Here is a 21219-nt window from a genome sequence, read left to right as displayed (position 1 = left end):
TACCGAATAAAATTTGTAATTATATTTTGCTGAAGAGAACTACATGTGATTTTACCTCGGAATCACAATATCATAAACATTTGGAGTTTAATAAGAAAAATGATGTAAACTAGGCTCTTCAGAACAAAAAACAAAAAAAAAAGTGTCACACAGTGATGTGGATAAGGCAAGGGCTTTTTAATGCATTAAGATCTAAATTGGAGAGATGCAGTGATAGCTGGTTCCATCATCCATACGTATGGATGTATGCGTGTAAAGCAGTCCCTCTGTGGTATGAGGAGGTTGATGCAACCTTGCAAAGTAAAATCAGTGGGGTTTTTTGTTGTTGTTTTGACACAGTTAGCAACATTTGCACTCAGAGGTAGTGTGTGCCCCTTATAATCAGAAATATTCAGCTGATAAACTCTGAAAGATGAATGAAAGCTTAACTGACTCACAAAACTAAGGCAAAGCAAACAGCTAGATTGTTTGCACTGGTAGGGCAGTGGATCTTTTGGGAATGTTGGGTCAATTTTCAGTCAGAAAAAAAATAAAAACAATTTCCTATTATCCAATTCAAATCATCCCATTTGTAAGAGGAAATATTTTCATTTCATTTTCAGCCTACAACTGAAAACACAGTCATGTTTTTAGCTGAATATAAGGCTACAGCCTGCAGCCTATTACCTCTGGAAGATTGGAAACAGGGGAAAGCAGCTCGTATATGTATCAGCAAAAATAACAAAATCTGACTACCAGCAACTCCAAGATTAACAGTATTAACAATGAACAATGCATATCAATGTTCAATCTGTTAGAATTAACTCTATGGTTTAATGAGAGAATTACTTCTTAAACTTGGTTTAAGCCATAAACCAGTGACTTCCCCAAGACTTCACTGGCTTGAAAGAACATTTTTTTCCCTAAATTGTCAAAACATTGAAGGTCATAAGTATTTTTTTTCCAAATCAGATTGCTCCCATTTTTCAAATTAATCTTACTAGGTTTTGATGAGTTTAGCCAATTAGCGAAATTACTGGACACGTCATTCCAACCTGTAACAGTGAGAGGCGTGTAATTTAGCAATCAAAGAATGCAGCAGCTGCAGTGGCAAATCTGAATGGCAGGTCAAGATGCATTCACACTGAGGTTAGAGCAAGGGCAGATCGAGTGAAGAGCCTATATGTTAGTCCCGGCTGAAGTTCATTACTGGCAGGAATAAAGAACAGCTGGTAAAACATCATTTGGCATTTGAGGTAGTACATGTGTGCATGTTCCTCAGGCCAACATTAGAGTTATCAATGCTTGAGTAATTTTGAGTAAACAAGAGGGTAAAATCAATAATAAAGAAAAGTAAACATCGTCCCAAATGTTCCATAGGGCTATTGTTATCTTTTTTAAAAATATTATTTAGCTTGTTTAATTTTATATTTAACATAAAAAAAAAACAAAAAAAACCAAATCCAAGTGACAAGATTACCTCATAAAAACATAGCCGATGTCTCTCCATTGCAGAATGTGCGCCCTATGCGGAATAACTCATCCATTCAGAAAAACTAATCACAAATATGAATCATAATGTTTACTAGAGTGCGAGTGCCTTTCACAGCGTCCATAGGAATGGTGAGAGCTTGTTAATGAGGCTGAACCGCAGAGGGATGGGAGTAACGTGGGCTGCGATGCTCGGAGGGGAACTTGGATTTTTCTGTGAAATACAGATAAGCAAAGCCCTCATGCTCTGTCTGCACGCCGCCTGTTTCTGCATCAGTACAGCCAAAGGGGAAAACGTTCACTTAATTAAATCAATTAGAGCATGAAGGGCCTGTCGAAGCCTCCGCAGAAAAACAACAAGATGGAATAAACTCACAAAAAGTTCAAGTTTTTCCATGAGCCATATAAATTTCTCTTCATTTCACAACTTTTAGATGTCGAAGTCATGCAAATGGTATGAATAAGATTGTGCTGTGGCCTTTAATTAGTCTTTTAAATTCTTTCTAATCTGAGACATAAGGGGTAAAGGGTGCATCAGTATTTGATCACTAATTTTTTTGGTGTACTTATAGTTATTTTCACTTTTGATCAATCTAATGAAATTTTAGAGATGCACAAATATTGATATAAAACATAAAATGTGACTTTTTATTTATGTCATTATTTGCACTCAAAGTAAGATGTCAAACTTTTGTCCAAAGTTTTAAACTCTTACAGTAAAGTGTTGGGTTTCACCCTCGCTCAGATTCTCTCTCCACAGCCCAAGTAGCAATTTTCTGCTATGCAATCTGAACCCCATACCTGCTTAAGGAACATGTGGGACAGCAGTGGACTCTTGATTACTGTTTAATGAGCAGTTCACCGGAAGGTTTATAAATTTAAGGTCATATTTCTCCACAGAGTGAAGCGAAGCTGAAATCATAGTCTGCATGGGTAATCTCCCTGAAGACCTCAGAAGCTTTACATCTCCCAACCCTCAAATCTCCATCTATATCCATCATTTCAGTAAGAAAACCTGCCAACGTATTGCCTCAAACTCGATAGCTGTCTGCAGAAATATGCCGTCTTCTCTTCTGTTTTTAAAATACAATATAATGTCCCTAACTTGCACTCAAACTTGCAACTCAGGTCTTAACCTCAAACTGCAGATTAAAAAGTGTGTAGTTTTGACTCTGTGGATAAGAGAATGCAAGACTGAGAAACTGTGCAATCGTACTCTAACCAGCTTTACTCTTTCACAGCCTCCCCTCCCTCCAGCACTCACCCCTGCCACCTCCCTTTCATCACAGAGTAGGATTAGGCCTGATGCCCAGTGGTGACACAAGGACACTGAAGCCAACAGACTGTTAGATCAGTTGTTGGGCATGAATTAGGAACTTGAACCGGGTGGAAGGGGATGGAGCTGGGAGGTGATGACAGAAATGAAGGACAAGAAGGAGAGACTAGACAAACTCAAGGAACAAAAGAGGAACACAGGAAAGACAACAGAAAGTCTAAACTACTGAGTAAAGTCATCCAAAAAAAAAAAAAAAAAAAAAAAAAAAAAAAGAAGAAGCCAAAAGCGACAGCCTGGGGTGTGGTGTCCACTAGACACTAAATGTTTAGATGCTGATGTTTCAACAGGTGATGTTTCTCATGGCTTTGTTAGCCTGTCATAAAGTAATATAAATAAAGATGTAGTGCTACAGGCATGAAAGTCTGATGTTGTAGTTATAAAGTAAACTCTGGGCAAAACTTAAAACAGCATAAAGCAAAAAACAGACTTCAGATAATACTATACACTGGTAAATCTCATTAATCTGACCCATCTTCATTACAGTAAAGACTTTAAGTCTTATTTATATAGACTAGGACCCAATGCATCAAATGTACTCCGTTAACAATTTAACAGAACAAACAACATGAAAGGTGTTTGTTGGTTTTGGAGAGGTCTGTGTGAGCGTTTAAGTCACACAAACTCTCTTGTGCTCTGTGATGTTTATGGACCTGGGCTGGTGGTGAAATGTGGAAAAAGCCTGATGTTCCGACACCATCCTCTGTGCAGAAAGAAGTAGTCTGTTTGTCACTCCAAAGAGCTTTTTTTTTTTTTTTTTTTTTTAAATCCTCTACAGGTATTATTGTCATTTATGGCATTTTGAGAAAACAGTGAGCTTTTTTCTTTTTAGTGAGCTGAGACCTTCAGCTATAGCAGACACTTCTCTTACAGGTAGGTACTAAGTTTGAGCGATTGGACGAATATATCAACGATAGGCCGAGCCTTTCACCAATTGTTTTTACAAGAGCAATTTATTCATCTGTCTATCTATCCATCTATCCATCCATCCATCCATCCATCCGCCCATGAGTAAGTTTGCTAATAATGTTGGTAGAAGCTAAGAGAAGCAGTCAACGGAAAAAAAATAAAATAAATAATAGCGCTATTTTAACAGCACCCTCTTCCAGCTGCGAACAAATGCACCCTTCTCAGAGTGCGCCCAAATGCAGCGATTCATTTACTCAAACTCATAAAAGAAAGAAGGAAAGGCAGTACACAAAAAAAGTAAGTTAAAAATCAAATCATCTCTTCTAGCAGACATTTTAAAAAGAAAATCTCTGACGTAAAGTATTTGGTGCATCTCAAATAAATAAACAAATAATCCAAAAAAGTAGCTATATTATTGCTGAAACAAACAAGAAAAGGTCAAATATTCCCTCCAAACAAAAAGTATAAATTCTAAACACACAAATCAGTGTGTGCATGATTACATTGCTCCACCTATCAAAAAGTCACCTTCGCAATTATATTGCCTATCGTCGATTAGTGGACTTACTATTCAGTTGGAAAATTTTTACATATTGCCCAACCTTAGTAGGTACACACCTACCTGTTAACAAAGAATCATTCTATCTTGATGATGAGATACAAATGTTACTAGATCTGTTAGAATAAAGCCTCGTGCCTAGGTTATACTGTTACAGACACTTACAGCAGCTGATCACTCATTCTGTTATACTTTTTTGAAGTCAAGGCCCGTGTGACTGGAGTCTTAAATTGCCAATGGGATTGCAGCAGACATGTTCAGATGCCATCAGATTAACAGAAAGAGAGGAATGAATGTCTACATTTTGGCTTCCAAAGAGAAGAAATAACCACGATAGACCAATACATTTTAAACATTCAGTTTAGCTATAAAACTCAAAGTTGAAACTCCCACATTTTTTTCCAGGTGCAGCTAAGATTACTAAAGAAGAGTTTTAATCAGTAAGATACATATACACTTTACTTGGTGTAGATGCATTTTGTGTCAAAGTTTATAAAGTTGAACCTGTTAAAGGAACTTTAACAGTTGCCTTTATCTCTGAATTGCTTAGGATCTCTCACATGGTTCATCCACAACTGCATGCAACATTAACCGTCAAGTGCAGGATCTCTATTGTTTGCTGGGCCTACCACAGCCATAAACAGTATAAAACAGACACAGCTTCCATGTTGGTGAATTAAAGCCAATGCGGAAGTCCCTAACAATCTGCATCTATCTGGAAGACACCAGATGGTGATAGCTCCAGTTACAAAGAGATTTATGGTTCTATAAAAGTCTATGGGAAAGGGTTTTTCATCCCTGACCTCTGTAAAGGCTTTTCTACAGAGTTTATGGGCTCAGTCACTAATTTGAGGTTATACTGAATAAATATTAAGTCGGTCTTGAAAAGAAAAACTACTTTTCAGCTGCTGCCTTAGTGACAAACGATCACCTCCGTGGATCTGTCCGTGTATTTGATTTGGCAGATTTTTATGCCGGATGCCCTTCCCGATGACACCCCCAAGGGATTTGTGTCTCCTCCCGGCATCAAACCAGGGATCTTTTGCTTGTTAGGCAAATGTGCAAATCACTACACTGTGAAAAATCATGGTAAAAAAAATCATTGCACAGAATAAGCAACACCTCGGACCAGATGTAGCACACTAAGATAAGGAAGGGGAAATTCTTATGATTCTTATGATGATCACTTTATACACTAACAATATTTGTGCATAACTTAACTTTCCATTTTTCAATATTTGTTCAAATAAACCACATTGCGCTAAAGTGACCGGCTGACACTTCCATCCCAGAGCCATGTTGATAATAACATTGAAAAAACAGAAGAGAAGGAAAAAAAACATTGATGGGCTGCAGTGACGTGGTTTGAAGGAAATAACACCAACTTTAAAAACAAACAAAACCTAAATGAAGAAAGATTATATTTCACCAACAAGACCACACACACACAGCACCATGGTAACCTTCCTGAGCCAGTTTAAACAGCAGCATGAATCAACTTTCTTCTCTTACATCACAGAGTCACAGAAGTCATAACTGCATGTACTGTCAGTTTAATGGATAACTATTCCCCAGATTACCGATGATTACAATGACAATGAGATGGCCTTCATCTTGCTTCCATCATGATTCTCTTCAGAAGCATTGCTCAGTGTCTTCTCACAGCATTTATTAATTCCTTCTTCACTCCTAGTAAGCCTTTTCCCTGAGGGACACGAAATGTTATGCTTTCCACATGAAAAAAAAAATTATTTTCCATGGATGCTTCCCCCTGCTGTAGGCTCCTGAAAATATTGCTGGAAATAAATTTCTATTAGGGCTGGGCCATATCATACCGTTCACGGTAATACCGGTATAATATTGGGCAATGATAAGAAAATGAAATATCGCGATAGAATATGGGTAAAACGCACATGCGCAGTGCCTTTGTTTTCATACACAGATGGCGGGAAAAGGATGGCGGCGACGGAGAATGAGAAGGGCGAAAGCGAATCGTTGAATAAAACAGATAAACCAGAATTGGTTTGTAAAAATGCTGCAACAGTGGTGTGGAACTGGTTTAGCTTTCGTCCGACAGATACACAACAAAGCACTATTTTTGGTAGCGCATGCTAGCGGGCCGTCGTTATTACAGTGTTTTTTGGAAAATACGGCACACTTAAATTCAATCCTTAGATTTTTCTGAAAATCGACAGTACCCCTTATAATCCCGTGTGCCTTATGTACGAATTCTGGTTGTGTTTACTGACCTTTTTATTGTTTTAGTACTACTTTGCTAAGCTACGAAGCCGTACCGCTTGATGGATTGTCGGAGCATTACGGCTATCGTAGTCAGGAGCCTCACGGAGTGACGCATACTGTGCTTCAACATAATATTACCGTATTGTGTGTGTATAACCCCTTTTTAAGTTTTGTGGATATTATGCATGGTTATGGTGAGGACATGTCGGCCAATTTCCACTGGAAATGCCTTTTGGTTAAACTGTCAGCAAGGAAAGTTATATCGTTATAGCAAATTTTCAAATTTATTTTGTGATAAATATTTTTGGTCATATCGCTCTGCTCTAATTTCTATTATTTTGTTTGGGAGGTCTACACAGAAACCTGCGTCTTACACTTTCTTCACAACGTTCCATACAATGTGAAGAAAGTGTAAATAAAATTACCCTCACTCTCCAAGAGACAGTCCATGTAATATAGGTCATAAAATAAAAGGGGATGATGCAATAGGCTTTAGAACCCTTTTCTCACAGCAGGCATAAAAATAAAGATATATTTCGCCTGCACTCGAAATCTTAAATCATTTAACTACCACTTATGTTATTAGACTATAAATGATTCATTGCTACATTACAGACAATTTAAGATCGCATATGATCGACTCAGCGCCTTCTTCTCTTAAAAAAGAGAGAGAGAAAAAAAGACCACTTCAAGTACAAATCACATAAATCAGCAAAATGAGAAAGAAGCAAAGCATCACTTGCTCGGAACAAAGTCATTTTCCACTGGCTTCCACTCAAAACAACAGAGGAACAAAATATTGTGTGGGCACAGCGCGGCAGTATGCAAGGGATTTTTTTTTTTTTTTTTTTAAAAGGCCCATTAGGCATATACAAGAAAGACGAGCAGAGTAATTAGTCACAGCTCATAAAAGTGCAATCAAATGAACAGAAGAAAGAGGATTTGGATTAGTATCTCGTATGTAAGAAGAAAAAAATGCAGCTCAAATGACAAACGTGCACATGTTCCAAGTTTGATAGTGGAAGTTAAGACATGCAGACGAAAAATAGCAATTTGTCACTAAATGCAAGGACATGCTTGTATATATCAACATCACATATACTAAGAAATATTAATATTATATTATTTTCTCTAAATCGGCACCAAACGTTTATACAATAACGCCTCATCTGACGTCCAGAATATTTTGTTCAACACTTGCTACGAGCTGCCTTCATATCAACTTCAAGTGACAAAGCTCATGCAAGGTGGAAACAAACAAAGTCATATATTAACACCAGTGTTTGTTCTTTCTATCAGAATGGATATGAGGTTAATCATTACCTGTTGTCCAGGCTGCTTCATTCACTTAGACACATTATGGTAGGAAAAACCATGCATGTTTTAATACCCCAATACTGAATCACACACTGGTTTAAAAAAAATGCTTCAGTTCATCTCCAGCATTTAACACTTTGCAGACTATTATAGGGGAAGTTCCCACAGATTGACTCTTAAAATATTTGACTTTATTAATTGATGATGGCTGCCTGAACGCACCATTGGTTTCAGTCTTTGCAGCACATGGAGCCAATTTAATGTGTGTCATTTTGAAAAGGGCTCTTCTACAAGTCCAGCTTATAATGAAACATGTCAATTATAAATTCTTGAAAGGAGAGGTAATGAAAGACTGCTTTAAATGATGCGATTGGAGCAACCAGCCAAAAAAAAAAAAAAAAAAAAAAAGTCCCAAATAATTGGTTTACAAAGCAGCATCTGCAAAATTGACTTAATCAACTTTACATTAAAATGACAGAATTGCTTAACATGTGCACACACTTGGTAATCAATGATTCCTTCAAAATGTACCTATAAAACATTAAAAAATGCCTTAGATCGAAACCTCATTTAAAAGCATGAATGCAACAGGATACAGCAGGTTTGCAACAATTATCTGACTCACTTCTACATTACTTTCAGTTATAACTGTTTATAAGTCGTAAAATTGGGGAGGGGGGGAGGCATGGCGTGAGTTATTTTAATACCGCTTTTTTTGTCTGCCAATCAAAAATACAATAATATTCAGCTTACAATCATAGAGGACCAAGAAATGCAGCAAATATGCACTGTGAGGTGGAATCAGACCCAAATTACCCGATCACCGTAATTCCCATAACTAATAGTTTCAGGTCAAATTTAGGGTTTAACTGAACCACCACATAATCTACAACACTCATACTAAATGTTACTTGAGTGTGAAGTCAGCTCGAAAAGCTCACCTTTCCAGTGAGTACATGCAGTTACTGCACTTCTCGGTATCATTAGCAGTCTTTCTAGTTTTAGCCATGTTTCTGATATGCTGGAAATGCAAAGCACTGAAACTCGCGTTCTCTCTTTGCTTTGTGATGTAATGGAAGTTTATGCAATTCACACTTTATCGCTCCATTATTGCACATGCCTACACGGCATACCTGTTCATTTCTGAGTGAACCTTGTCCTAGACTCAGAGCTAACATGGTGCTCTTGTCAGAGGGTGTGTCGGCAGAATAGGTGTGCCACGCAAGTGTACCTGCATGTTGAAAAAAAGAAAAAAGAGAAACTGTGGTTTCTTATAACCTCAGTCCTTGCATTTGCATGCAAGTGCAAATTTCCCCCCCCGTCTTCTAGAATAAAAGGGACTTTACTTATGGACAATAACTGCCACAGCAAGACAGACAATGCATGCTATTCTCTGCTGCTATTGATGAGGAGGACGCACGGTGTAGTTACCATGAAAAGCCACTAGACATTCAACATTGACAATCTCGGCATGTGGCACCAGTCGCCAGTCTATGGTGTTTTGGCAAATGTGGTTCATTGTGTAAGCCACTGCGTTTTTAAATAGGCCTGCTGACAAACGCAGCTCATTGTAAATGTAAAAAGAATGACAGGAAATTGTGTGTGGAGTTTTATTAATCAGAGATATAAATGCGAGAAATTACTCAAACAAGAGCAGATGCCTGAGAAAACAGTCTAAAGGACCTGCCTGAGGATTGCTTGAGTAGCTTGCGCTTACAGGCCTTTAAGAAGTGGCCCCGCAAAAAAAAAAAAAAAATGCTAAATGGTAAAGTTGATAAATTGGAAACCATTTCTTCTGACTCTAAAAATGAAAAAAGAAAAACATCACTGTTTGTGTGGCTCGTTAACAGCAACCACTCAAACGCAAGGAAAAACCGAGGCTGTAGCACACAGCGTCCAGTGAAACCACCTCTGAGTGGACAAAGACCCAGCGTCAAACCTACAAAGTGGCACGAGCAAGCTGCCGTTTTTCTTTACCCCAACTTTTACCTCAGCTTGTAATTACATTTTTCCCGGGCAAATTTAACTGAAAACGGTCGTTTAAGCAGCACTGAAATGGCCAAAGCAACCAGTCCAACTGCACCAACTTAACACAGTTCATTTGCGGTTACAAGGCTTACCTTAGTGTTCACTCCAGTGAGAATGGGCAAACAGCGACACGCTCAACAACAAACCCCGAACCAGAACCCGCCAATCAAATTGTAAGTTGGGGAGCCCGCGCGAAAGCCGCGAAAATAACCTCCTACATCCACATAACCACCGGTTTCTCTATTTTTCTTTCTTTTAAAACAAGAACCGAGCATGAAGTGTCCGACCTATTATAGCTTGTTTTTTCCGTCGCAGGCTGACTGCCTCCACCTCAAGCACTCGTTTCAAGCTCAGTCTACGGGGCTGCCAACTTCCGCTCTTTGCTTTCAAAAGAAAATTCCTCTGGGCGTAGAGACGTTGCAGTCAAACGAGACTGAATTTGAAGTCCGGAGGAGATGGTGACAGAAATGTAACTTCCAGGTGGGAAAAATAGGCTTTTATTAAATGTCTTTAGATTTTTTAAGTTTTCTTTTAAGTTTTTAAATCATATATGTCTTATGTTTCGGTTTATGGATTTTTTTTTTAATCTCCAAGTAACCAATAGTTTTATTTAATAAGTTGATTCAGATGATTCGTCAGGATATCTGCCCTTAAAGGTGTCTGGAGGCTTCACAAAAACTTGTTTCCAGAGGAATTCTGGTTCTTCTTCTTCAGCCGGCTGCTCCTTTTAGGGCGTCACCACATCAGATGCTCTGGCTCCATCTCACCCTATCACTGACAACCTCCTCTGTCACACAACCACCTTCACTACATCCACAAATCTTCTCTGTCATCTTCCTCTTTTCATATACAGTAGCCATTGTTCAATCTACCACCTATCCCTCCTCTGCACATGTCCAAACTCTCTCAGCATTGCCTCTCTAACTCTCTTTCCAAACTTGTCCATGGACTTACCTGGTGAGTCACAATGAAAATTTTAGCATTTCCAAACCACACATAACAGGAGGTCTCACTACCCTCCAAAGGTGGCTGTGGCTTAGGAGGTAGAGTAGCGCCAGAGTATTCTTGGATAAGATACTGAACCCTGAATTTCTCCTGATGTTCATCAGAGTGTGAATGCTAGATAAAAAGCAAATAGATGGAGAAAAAAAGCGATTGTATGTGTGTGAATGAGATATGTTGTGAAATGTACTAATAAAAACCTGTCCATTTATTTTTTTATTGTAAACCTTCCTTGTTTGCATGTTCACCTTTCCATCAGTCTTTGACTTTTTACGACGACTTATGAATATATCATGTCAACCCCCAAATTATTTATTAATTGAACATGAAACAGCTAAATGTGAAAATAAATGCAAGAAGGATGCAAATAAAGATTATGAATTTAAAAATATTTTATTGTCTATTTTAATTTTTATTCAATCTGCTGTTATTCATTTTTGCGCCTACAATTTTCAATGACATTTTGCTCCTCTGTGTGAGCTAAGATGCATAATGCTTTTATTTTGAAGACAAATTCTTTAACTTCCGGTTTGATTTCGTTGAGCGCACTCAGCTTGATCGCCGGTCCCCTTGGTGACGTCACCCACACCGGGACTCGTACAGGACAACGCCGAGAGAAAGGGAGAAAATGTGGGGTACTGTGTCGCCCCTTGGCGACCACACTGGGAAATCTGATGTATTTTATTTTATTTTTTTACATGAAAAGTGATTTTTTTTCAATAGCCTGCAAGTAATTATCTTGAGTAAACTCATAAACAAAAACTTTGTATTGATGAGTTCATCAAAAAGTCCTTCCTCGCCCGTCAACTATGTGATTAATCATTAATCATCATTCGTCGTATTACACTTAAGTAAACTTCATTGTTCACACACTAAATTTAGACTTTGTGCGGTTGCTTTCTCACCTGTGTATTCCTTCTCACTGTTTTCATCACTCAGATGGTGTGCTATTTACTACTGTGCCATATACTAATCATCCTACACACTTGTAACTGTTAAAAATAACACGAGGTGGAAAAAAAGTTGCATTTAGCTCATGTTAGAATTAAAAACAGTCACACACCTTGACACTTCAGAGGTCCAATGAGCAAGTCTGATATTTACAAGTACTTAGGTTGAGTAATCAAAGAGCAATCAGATTAAAGGCAGCAACCCCCCCCCCCCCCCCACCCACCCCATGTTTTATTTTGTTTCTCAGACACACCTAACCTACAGTGTATGACCTCATGAGTGCTGACAAGGCCACATTTTCATGAGTAAACCTTGAGCACGAGTAACTGGTTGCATAATAACAGGTTGGTTTTTACATCCAATCAAAACAAGTCAGTCCTAAGATGGTAATAAAAGAAAGCTGCTCTGAATCTTAAAGTGATGCTGATCTAATTTAAAAATGGAGTCCCTACTGAAGTGTCCAAAGTGTCCCGTATTTCCTTGCTCAGTATCCCACGGTGATTTGCTGTTATAGGCACCATTCGAAATCAAATAATGTCTTAAATCTAATTTTGTCATGAGAATTAGAGCTGTGGCCAAAAGCCAGAATTAAGTCAATATCTCTACTGACTTCTTCTCAGCTATATACTTCATGTCAGTTTTATGACAGTTTGTCTGTCACGTAAGAAAAAATAAAATAGTATCGCCATTTTGCATGCTGTAAAAGTGCAGTCTCACATTAAGACTACATCCTGTGTGTCTGACTACTACACATTTGTAATTTATGACTGGATTTGGATCCTACTCAAAACACAGTTTTCATAGCCAAAACCTTCTGTTCCCACTAATCTCTTATATGCAATATCCATCTGTTTTAACAGTTCAGTTGGCCCAAATCCACGGATGCTGATTCATTTATGCGTACCTCGTTCCACTGCACCTCCACACGTCCCTATTAATTCCTGCAATGTAAAGCGAAGCAGTTACCTGTAAACGCCTTTTGACACTCATCTCAGCAGGCCCAAGCAACACTTTTTGTATTTATTTCAAGTGTGCAGTGAGAGTGAAAATAACACTGCACATGTATAGAGAGGCTCTTGAAGCACTGGATTTCCTGTCACAAGGGGGCAGAACATCCTTGGAAGAAATGCATATCCACTACTGATATGCCAAAGGCTTTAATGTGCCCTAAATGCTGCAGCAGATCAGATACAGTCCACCAAAAGTATCAGGATGGCCGCCTGCATCGTTCCCCTTCTGCAGCACAAAAGCTAAAATGCTTTTTGTCCCTTCTAATCCACCAAACTCTGCACCACCAATACAAAGTCCCATTCGCATGCATATTGTAAGAAACAGTACTAAAAAGATAAAGTATGTGACTTGGATGATGGGCGCTGTCCCTGTAATCATGTGCGAATGCCTAACATACTAACCTTCATCACCATAGCGTCAGGATGTGACAAATAAATAACCATCTGCTGACCTTTTCACCCACACTCCACTCCTCCACCCCTTCACCCACAACCACCCTGTCTTATTCATCATACACAACTTTTTTTTCTACCTCAACAAACTAATTTAATTAGAAGACAGCTGGATGAATAACTGCAAGCATGTGCTTATTTTTAAACATACACGTTAAAAGTTAAATCCATTTTAATGCTGCGGACTCACGGGTAATTGGAAAGAGCTGATGTGCGTGTTCACACTGCTACACTTGGTATTATTAGATTTCCCAGTTGGACATCACTCAACATAAAGTTCATTATATAACTTTCAAAAACAACATTACATGTCTAAGGGGGGAGGAGGCAGCATTTAATGTTGCTGAAGAAGTGCAAAATTATTGGAATGGTTTGTCTTTCATACCCCACTCCTCCTAATCCCGAGGCAAACTTGATTTATTAATCGGGACTGAGTCACACATGTCACCACTCTATCTGCTCCTGCTATAACCAGGATGTCTTCCATTTTAGAGACACGCCCCTCATATTCTCACCAGTGACACTGTATCGTTGACTACTGAGGGGCCTGCAGCTGAGCAGAGCTATAGTTACCATGCTGATGAAACTGGATGTTTATTTTGGCAGAAAGGCGCCCCGTGTTTAAGTACACCTGACCGGAGGTGGTGATGTACGTGATGAACCAGCGGCTCCTGTGCTATGTTTGCAATTCACTGACCTCAAGGCCAAGTGAGACTTTTAGTCTTATGAAATATAGATTGCATATGATGGAAATGAGCATCTTTGATCCTTCAAGGAGAGGATGTATTCATCAAAATGCAGAAATGTATTAGCTTGGTGTCATAGATGTAGATATGGTGCTTTTCCCCCTGCTGTTAAAATATCCACAGTGGAAAAGGCTGGTTTGAAGAGGGTATGAAAGTTGGTTAGTGGATTGCAGAGAGTTACAGATAGTTAATGGCTGGATATTAAAATTAGCTCTCACACGTGTTTCTGGAATAAAAAGCAGAATCAGAATAGTTTAATAATCCCCTATGGTTGCACAGCCAGCACTATTCATCACCATCCTACAACCATGCTTAACAGCTGGTATGAGGTGTTTCTGCTGATATGCTGTGTTCGGGTTTTCTCTAAATGCAGTGCTGTGTGATATACCCAAACAGTTCCACTCTGGTCTCATGTATCCTAAGGACATTGTTCCAAAGTCTTTTTTGTTTTATCCAGGTGCAACTTTGCAAACCTAAGCCGTGCTGTCATGTTCTTGTTAAAGAGAAAAGAGGCTTCCATCCAGACAAGTCGTGCAGTACTTGTTGAGTGCGTTTCTAACTGCACTCTCATGAACTTTCACATTTAGCATGCTAACAGAGTCAGAGATGTAGCTCTTGAGTTAACTGCAGTTTCTCTGAGCACTGCACAATGTGACCTTGAGTTGAATTTGTTGGGACGTCCAATCCTGGAAAGTTTGGCAACTGTCTTGAATGTTTTCCATTTGTGAACAATCTTTCCCTCCGCAGGATGACAGCCCTCTCTGGCAGAAGGAAGCCTTTCTGTCAGAAAAGCTTTTAAGTCTTCCAAAACAAACTCCTTGCATTCTGAAAAAAGAAATGTTGTGAAGGGAAACATCTACCACTACCACATGAGATGTTTTGTATCTGGTATTGGAAAGCTATATACATCACAGTGGCATGGCTGATCAGCTGGAATGATGGTGTTAGAGCCACATTAATATGATTCCTTAGGGGGAAAAAAAACACAAATACACAAATCTTTACATACACACCAAACCAGCTCCCATCTGCAGTTTCTTATTTATCATACAGACATGAAAGAGGTACCAGTTCTGTCATCTCCCAGGAACAACAAGGCTGACTGTTGTAGTAATCACAAGTTACATTTACACTGTATAAACTTCTACACCTGGATAAGTTCATTCTTACACAAACATTGATTTTTGACCAGCATTTTGCAGAATTAAATGTTTAACTGCACCTCTGATGTGTCATGGTGTCAGGTTTGTTTCGCTTACCTGGTGTATCTCTCGGATGAATTCATTTCCTGCCTTTGTTTGCTTCCCACCTTTTGTGTTTGCTCCATCCATCCTGGGTTCCTTGAATTGATTTTTTGCTTTCTTTCATTGATTCCTTTTCCTGTTGTTGGATTTTAGAAAATGGCTTGTGTTAGATTACCTGCCCATTGTTTTCAACAGCGTCCTGTTTTCTTTTTGTTTGTCTCCTGGGTCAAGTGCTGTCAAATGTTTGCTGCTTTTTTTTTTTTTTTTTTTAGACAGAACATTTTTTTAAAAGCTCCAATGATTATTTGAAGACTGCAGAAATGTAACTGTAGTCAAGCAAGGAAAAGCAAACAAAAAGAAATGAATATTCATGTCATACTACCTAACTGTAGACGTTGGCAATACAAAAAAAGAAAAGAAAGAAAAGAAAGAAAAACAGCTGGAGGAACATAATAAGGTTGATTCCCAGGTTAGTAAGATTACTGAGAATCAAAAGAACATGTTACAGAGTTTCTCAGAAGATGAGCAGAGGTTCGCCTGGTATCTGCTAAAAACAGTGACTCGTGTTCTCATAAAATTGCTATCGCCTTGTCATCTACAGTACATAACATTATCCAAAGTTACAGTGAAACTAGAGTAATCTCAGTGTCATCACAGGCCCAAGACTGAAAATCAGCATGGATGCCTGTGATGTCACTGCATGATTCTGTCATGGAAACCACTGCCCAGATGTTTGTTGTGGGACTGTTATTAGATTTTAAGATTTTATTATTAAAATATTACATCTTAAAATTAAATGAAATGAAACATTTGATGTTTGGCCTTATAAGATTTGCAAATGATTGAATTTGGTTTTGTTTGCATGTTACGTAATGGCCCGACTTTTTTGGAGTTGGTTGTAGAAGGGTTTCATCAAAATACAATGAATTAGAACTGTTCAGTTGAAGTATTGTTTTAATTTGATCGTGTTAACACAATTATACAAAAGAACACTCAATTTTGTTTGTTTGCTTCCTTTTTTAAAACATTCATCTCATTTAAAACAATTGACCTCAAACGGCCTACAAACAAAACAGGGTTATACAACATCCAGTGGATCCCTTTCAGTCATTCTACAACGCCTCAAACATAAACTACTGTGTAAGAAAAATACTACAAAGACCCAGATAACAAAGCAATGGCAAAAGAATCAACCTGTGTTTAGATTATTTGTAGCACAAAAAAAATAAACATTGAAATGGACACAGACGGTTGTTTTTTTTTTTAATTTAAAGATGAGAGAATAAAGGTGGGGAAAAGCTAAAGGATCAGAAATAATCCCTGACTGATTGTTGTTTGCTTCTTTGGCTTCTTTGGATCATTTGTAAAGATTCCGTGTTGGATTGTTCAAAGCCTGGGATAACAACAACTGCTGTTCAACTACTAGAATTTCAAACTCAATACCCAGTAAAATACTCAACACTCAATATTATTTTCAATATGGCTGTCAGGCAGGAGGGAAAGAGGAAGAGCACAGAGAGGATTCATGGATCCAGTGAAGGTGGACATGCAGAGGGTTGGTGTGACAGAGGTGGATGCTAGAGACAGGGTGAGATGGAGGCAGATCAGTTGTGGCAACCCCTAAAGCAGAGGTGGGCAATCTCAGTCCACGAGGGCCGGTGTCTCTGCAGGTTTTAGATCTCACCTTGGGGTTAACACACCTGAATCACATGATTAGTTCGTTACCAGGCCTCTGGAGAACTTCAGGACATGTTGAGGAGCTAATTTAGCCATTTAAATCATCAGCTGTGTTGGTTCGAGGACACATCTAAAACCTGCAGGGACACCGGCCCTCGTGGACTGAGATTGCCCACCCCTGCCCTAAAGGGAGGTCAAGAAGGAGAAAAGAAGGAGAGGAGCCTACATTTCTTGTTTAAATCACATAAGCAATAGTTAGTTGTTGTTTGCAGGTATCTGAGTCAGCAGATCCTTGAAACAAACTATATTTAATTCAGGTAATGTTCCTTGTTTGTAACAGTTAATAAGCTCACAACCAATAATGGTAAATGTCAACTTTTAATTCTACCTCTGATTTGTCTCAGCTGATATCAATTCAGGCTTTAATAAAAGACATAAACCATATAACAGAGTCCTTTAACAATTTGATATAACACCAGATTTAATTGTGCTCTCAGGAGTCAGAATTACAAAGAATAATCATTCTGTGAAATCTTTTATCAGTTGCCAAAATAGAATCAGTTGAAGCAAAAAGATGCCAAAAGTTATTTGTTATCATAAAAACTAATTTTTTAAAAAGGACATCCATGATTCAGCTGACTCTGTATTAGGAATGATCCCAGAAATAAGATTTGTGGAAACTAGAGATGCTATTATCTTGGGATGTTCTGATTTCTGATTTCTATCTAAGTGTGACTGGCAGGTTGTCTTTCTAAGAACTATAGCTGACAGCATATACAAGCAAACATCATCGGTCCTTCAGTGCAAAATGTAAAATTTTATTTAATAATGCTGGAATCCAGCATCTGCAAATCTGCAAAACAAATGAAATAAATGTGTCAATGATATTATGCACTACAGTAACAGTTAATGACCTCAACTGTGAGTTCATCAAAGCACTTTGCCAAATAATATCATCTATAAGTGTACTCTGCATGTATCATTGTAATCATGCATACCGGTTGATGCAGGATGGGCGGTCAATCCGTGCATCTCTAATAGAAGCATCTAAACTGTATAATTCCCTTAGGATGATCTATCACGGCGAAATTCAGTTTTCAATCACTAATGCATTTGCTTAAGTCCTAAACAAGACAAACTCTGTGCTGTTTACTACCACATTTCTTCAATAATTTAGCATTAGGAAGGTTCTCAGACTGCTGTGCCGCACAGGATAATGTGCATAATTTGTTTAAAGAAAACCGTGAAATTTCTCAAAAACTGTCTGCATTCTGTGTTTTGTAGACTTTTGAAAGACATCCTTTCAGAGACGAGAAAATTACACAGAGGACATTCACATGACTGGACTGGCACCACTAGGTCATTAGAAGCAGCTGATCTCACTTCACTGAAAGCACCCTGAGAAGAAAAATCATCAAATTGTAGTTTCAATTATTTAATTTTTAAATATTAGGAACCTTAAAATATATTGAAGATTGAAGAGAAATCAAATTAAAGTGAGAATGTGCTGTCTTTTCACCATTCACAGCTGAGCAGGTCAGTCACTGAGTCTGTGTCCTAATCAAATATCTCAAATAAAAACAGAAAACAGCTCAAGCAGAAATCATTTATTTGGATGGTTTTCCCTCATCATGAGAAAATACTCAACTAAAACATAACAAACAAACAAAAAAAGTACTCTTTTTGTTCCCTTCACCCACTGGAGAGTCACAAAAGACCAATATTAGATAGCACAAGACAAAAACTGCTGTCTTCACTGCGCTGACTGATAACAGGAGTGTGAACCGTGAAATCCCCAAGATGCAAAGTAAAAAAAACAAATACAATAAAATAAAATAATAAAACACTTTAGATGGACATTTAAAACTGTAAACTGAGACACAGTGCTGCATAATTACATCTTTACAGGTTGAACATCCTGCATCAACCGGTATGCATGATTACAACGATACATGCAGAGTACACTTATAGATGATATTATTTGGCAAAGTGCTTTGATGAACTCACAGTTGAGGTCATTAACTGTTACTGTAGTGCATAACATCATTGACACATTTATTTCATTTGTTTTGCAGATTTCAAGCGAGGACCTGCTTTAAACCTGTGGCCCAAAATCTGCTCCAAAACCAGTGCCATGCTAGTTACTGTGATTGCTGCAAGGGCCTGCTTGCGATTTTTTTTTTTCCATTACCAAAATGTATGCCTTGGTTTTACTCGTAGCTGTGCATCAGTCATTGATGGGGTACAGTGAAATTTCTGGACTGGCTAATGCCGGCCAAAACTACTGCTAAACTGAAAAAGTTGTCCAAACAGCACAAACAGCCACCTTTTTGTTATTCTACAAAGAAGTTTTCCTCAGGAAGTCATAAATAATACCAGCAGCTCTGTACTATTGAAGTCTGTCGTGGTCCCAAGGTTTTGAGCTGTTGTAGTTTTGAGGAATGATTTATATTCGAGCTTTAGTGTGTGAATGTGTGTGTGAATGGGTGAATGACTGAATGTAGTGTGAAGCGCTTTGGGGTCCTTAGGGACTAGAAAAGCGCTATACAAATGCAGGCCATTTACCATTTTTACCAAATTTTTTGTTAATGGTGTCATTTTCTATTTCCTTATGCTTCTATGTTTTGTTACCTGTTCACCTTTAGATTTTGTTTCCCTTTCCTGTCTGTTCTATCCTAGTCTTGTATCTGTGTTGTAATCCTTCAGTCTGTTCTCTGTATTTTTGTTTTTCTTGTTCCCCAGTTTAGTTGTTTGAAGTTAATCTTTTATTCTCATTCATTTGTGGCTCTCTTCCTGTTTTATTTTGGTTGTTTTTAACCCTCTGGTTCTCTGTCAAGCTTCACTTCCTCTTGTGTTAGTTGCCCTCAGCTGTGTGCTCACCTGCTTTCTTTCCACTCATTATATTGTGAGTATATATATTGGCTGTATCCCAATTAAGGGTCTGCAGCCTTAAAGTACGCAGCCTCAACGGTCCTCAAGGGCCGCGTACTTAAAGACCGCTAAGGCCGGAAGTGCGAGGCTTGTGAAATGGGACGGTCTAGCCTCCGTTGCGCTGCCCAGGTTGCCTAGCAACCATGATACTAACAGCTGGAAACGTTTCATACAGCATTGTTTGACAGATATGAAGGAGAAAATCTTTTGTTCATTTGTTTGTTTGTTTCTACATGAGCTTTGATCATTCTCTGTAAGATTAAGGTCAGCTATTGAACGGCGTATATTTTAAAGTAAAGGCTTTAAAACCAAGTTAGTACAAACGTCACTAATGTCACATAACTTTGCCGACATGTGGCCGCCAGTAATGTTTTAATGTTCTTCGTTATTAAACATTTGCACATAAATAAGTGACATAATATTCAGTACTTAGTTTACTATGTTACTCTTCGGGCGCCCCTCATCCGCCGTTTTTTTTTTCGGCAAAATTATCCACACCCACCGCCACGCTATGCATTCTGGGATATGTTGGGCCACGAAGTCTACACCGCCACGTCCTTAAAATTCAGGGAAATGAAGGACGCATTTGAGGGCCGCATTTCGAGCAGCCTTCGAATTGGGACAGCCTTCGTCGCGTCGCTGTGACGTAATCGGCCTTAAAATGCGGCCTTTAAGGCTGCAGACCCTGAATTGGGATACAGCCATTGTCTGTGTCTCTCCTTGTCCTTTGTTACGCTGCCTCTCATAGTTACCCAGCAACTATCTTGGATTTTGCTTTCTGTTAAGAAGCAGGATTGAAGCTGATGTTGATTTAGTTCATTCCTGGTTCCCAAGTCTAGCATCTAGGTTCACATTCTGCCTGTCACACAGCTAACAAAGTGTCCATATTGGACACGCAAAAGGCTTCAGATGTGGAAGATTCTAATCTGGAGAAATATTCTCACCGTGCAGCTACGTGAAGTACTCTGTGTCTGTAAAAGCACCTGCAGGGGCCAAAATGATGCCCACTCACTGGCGATGAATGCCTCTGTGCTCTATGCTATTGCTGCAGTTTAACGGTAACCAGAGACCTGGTTTATTAAAGACAGGCTAATGTGTCCCCACATGCACGTCTGTCAGCTATTGTCTAGAAAAGCTCAGGGCTGTAGTGCATGTGTCGAAATGGCTCATGACAGTGTTGCAGGGAGCCAGTACCCGGGTGAACAGCTTAAAATATAATTCAGCCATCGCTGTTTTTATTTACAGCTGTGCATTTTTACTGAGTGGTCAAGATGCCGTCTTTGAAAAAGATCTGGCATCATGTTGTTGAAACATCTCTATCGGAACAATGAGATTACTTATAGCCTAA

The 21219-nt window shown here is 38.7% G+C and overlaps 1 protein-coding gene across 2 annotated transcripts in view; it reads right to left on the bottom strand.

The window, feature by feature from the left end:
• Nucleotides 1-10293, bottom strand: part of nck2a (NCK adaptor protein 2a) — a 43953-nt gene extending 33660 nt beyond the window's left edge. Inside the window, exon 1 of one of the 2 annotated variants that reach the window (XM_040005426.1) lies at nucleotides 10145-10293. The gene's annotated coding sequence lies outside the window, so the exon portion shown is untranslated. Of the gene's footprint in view, nucleotides 1-9949 lie in introns of both variants that reach the window. The other variant, XM_040005425.1, reaches the window with a different exon arrangement.
• Nucleotides 10294-21219: the final 10926 nt, after the last annotated feature.

This window comes from Simochromis diagramma, unplaced genomic scaffold, assembly GCF_900408965.1.
Source record: "Simochromis diagramma unplaced genomic scaffold, fSimDia1.1 OVJJ01000501.1, whole genome shotgun sequence".
NCBI lineage: Eukaryota > Metazoa > Chordata > Actinopteri > Cichliformes > Cichlidae > Simochromis > Simochromis diagramma.
This window is presented reverse-complemented; position numbering and strand designations above follow the sequence as displayed.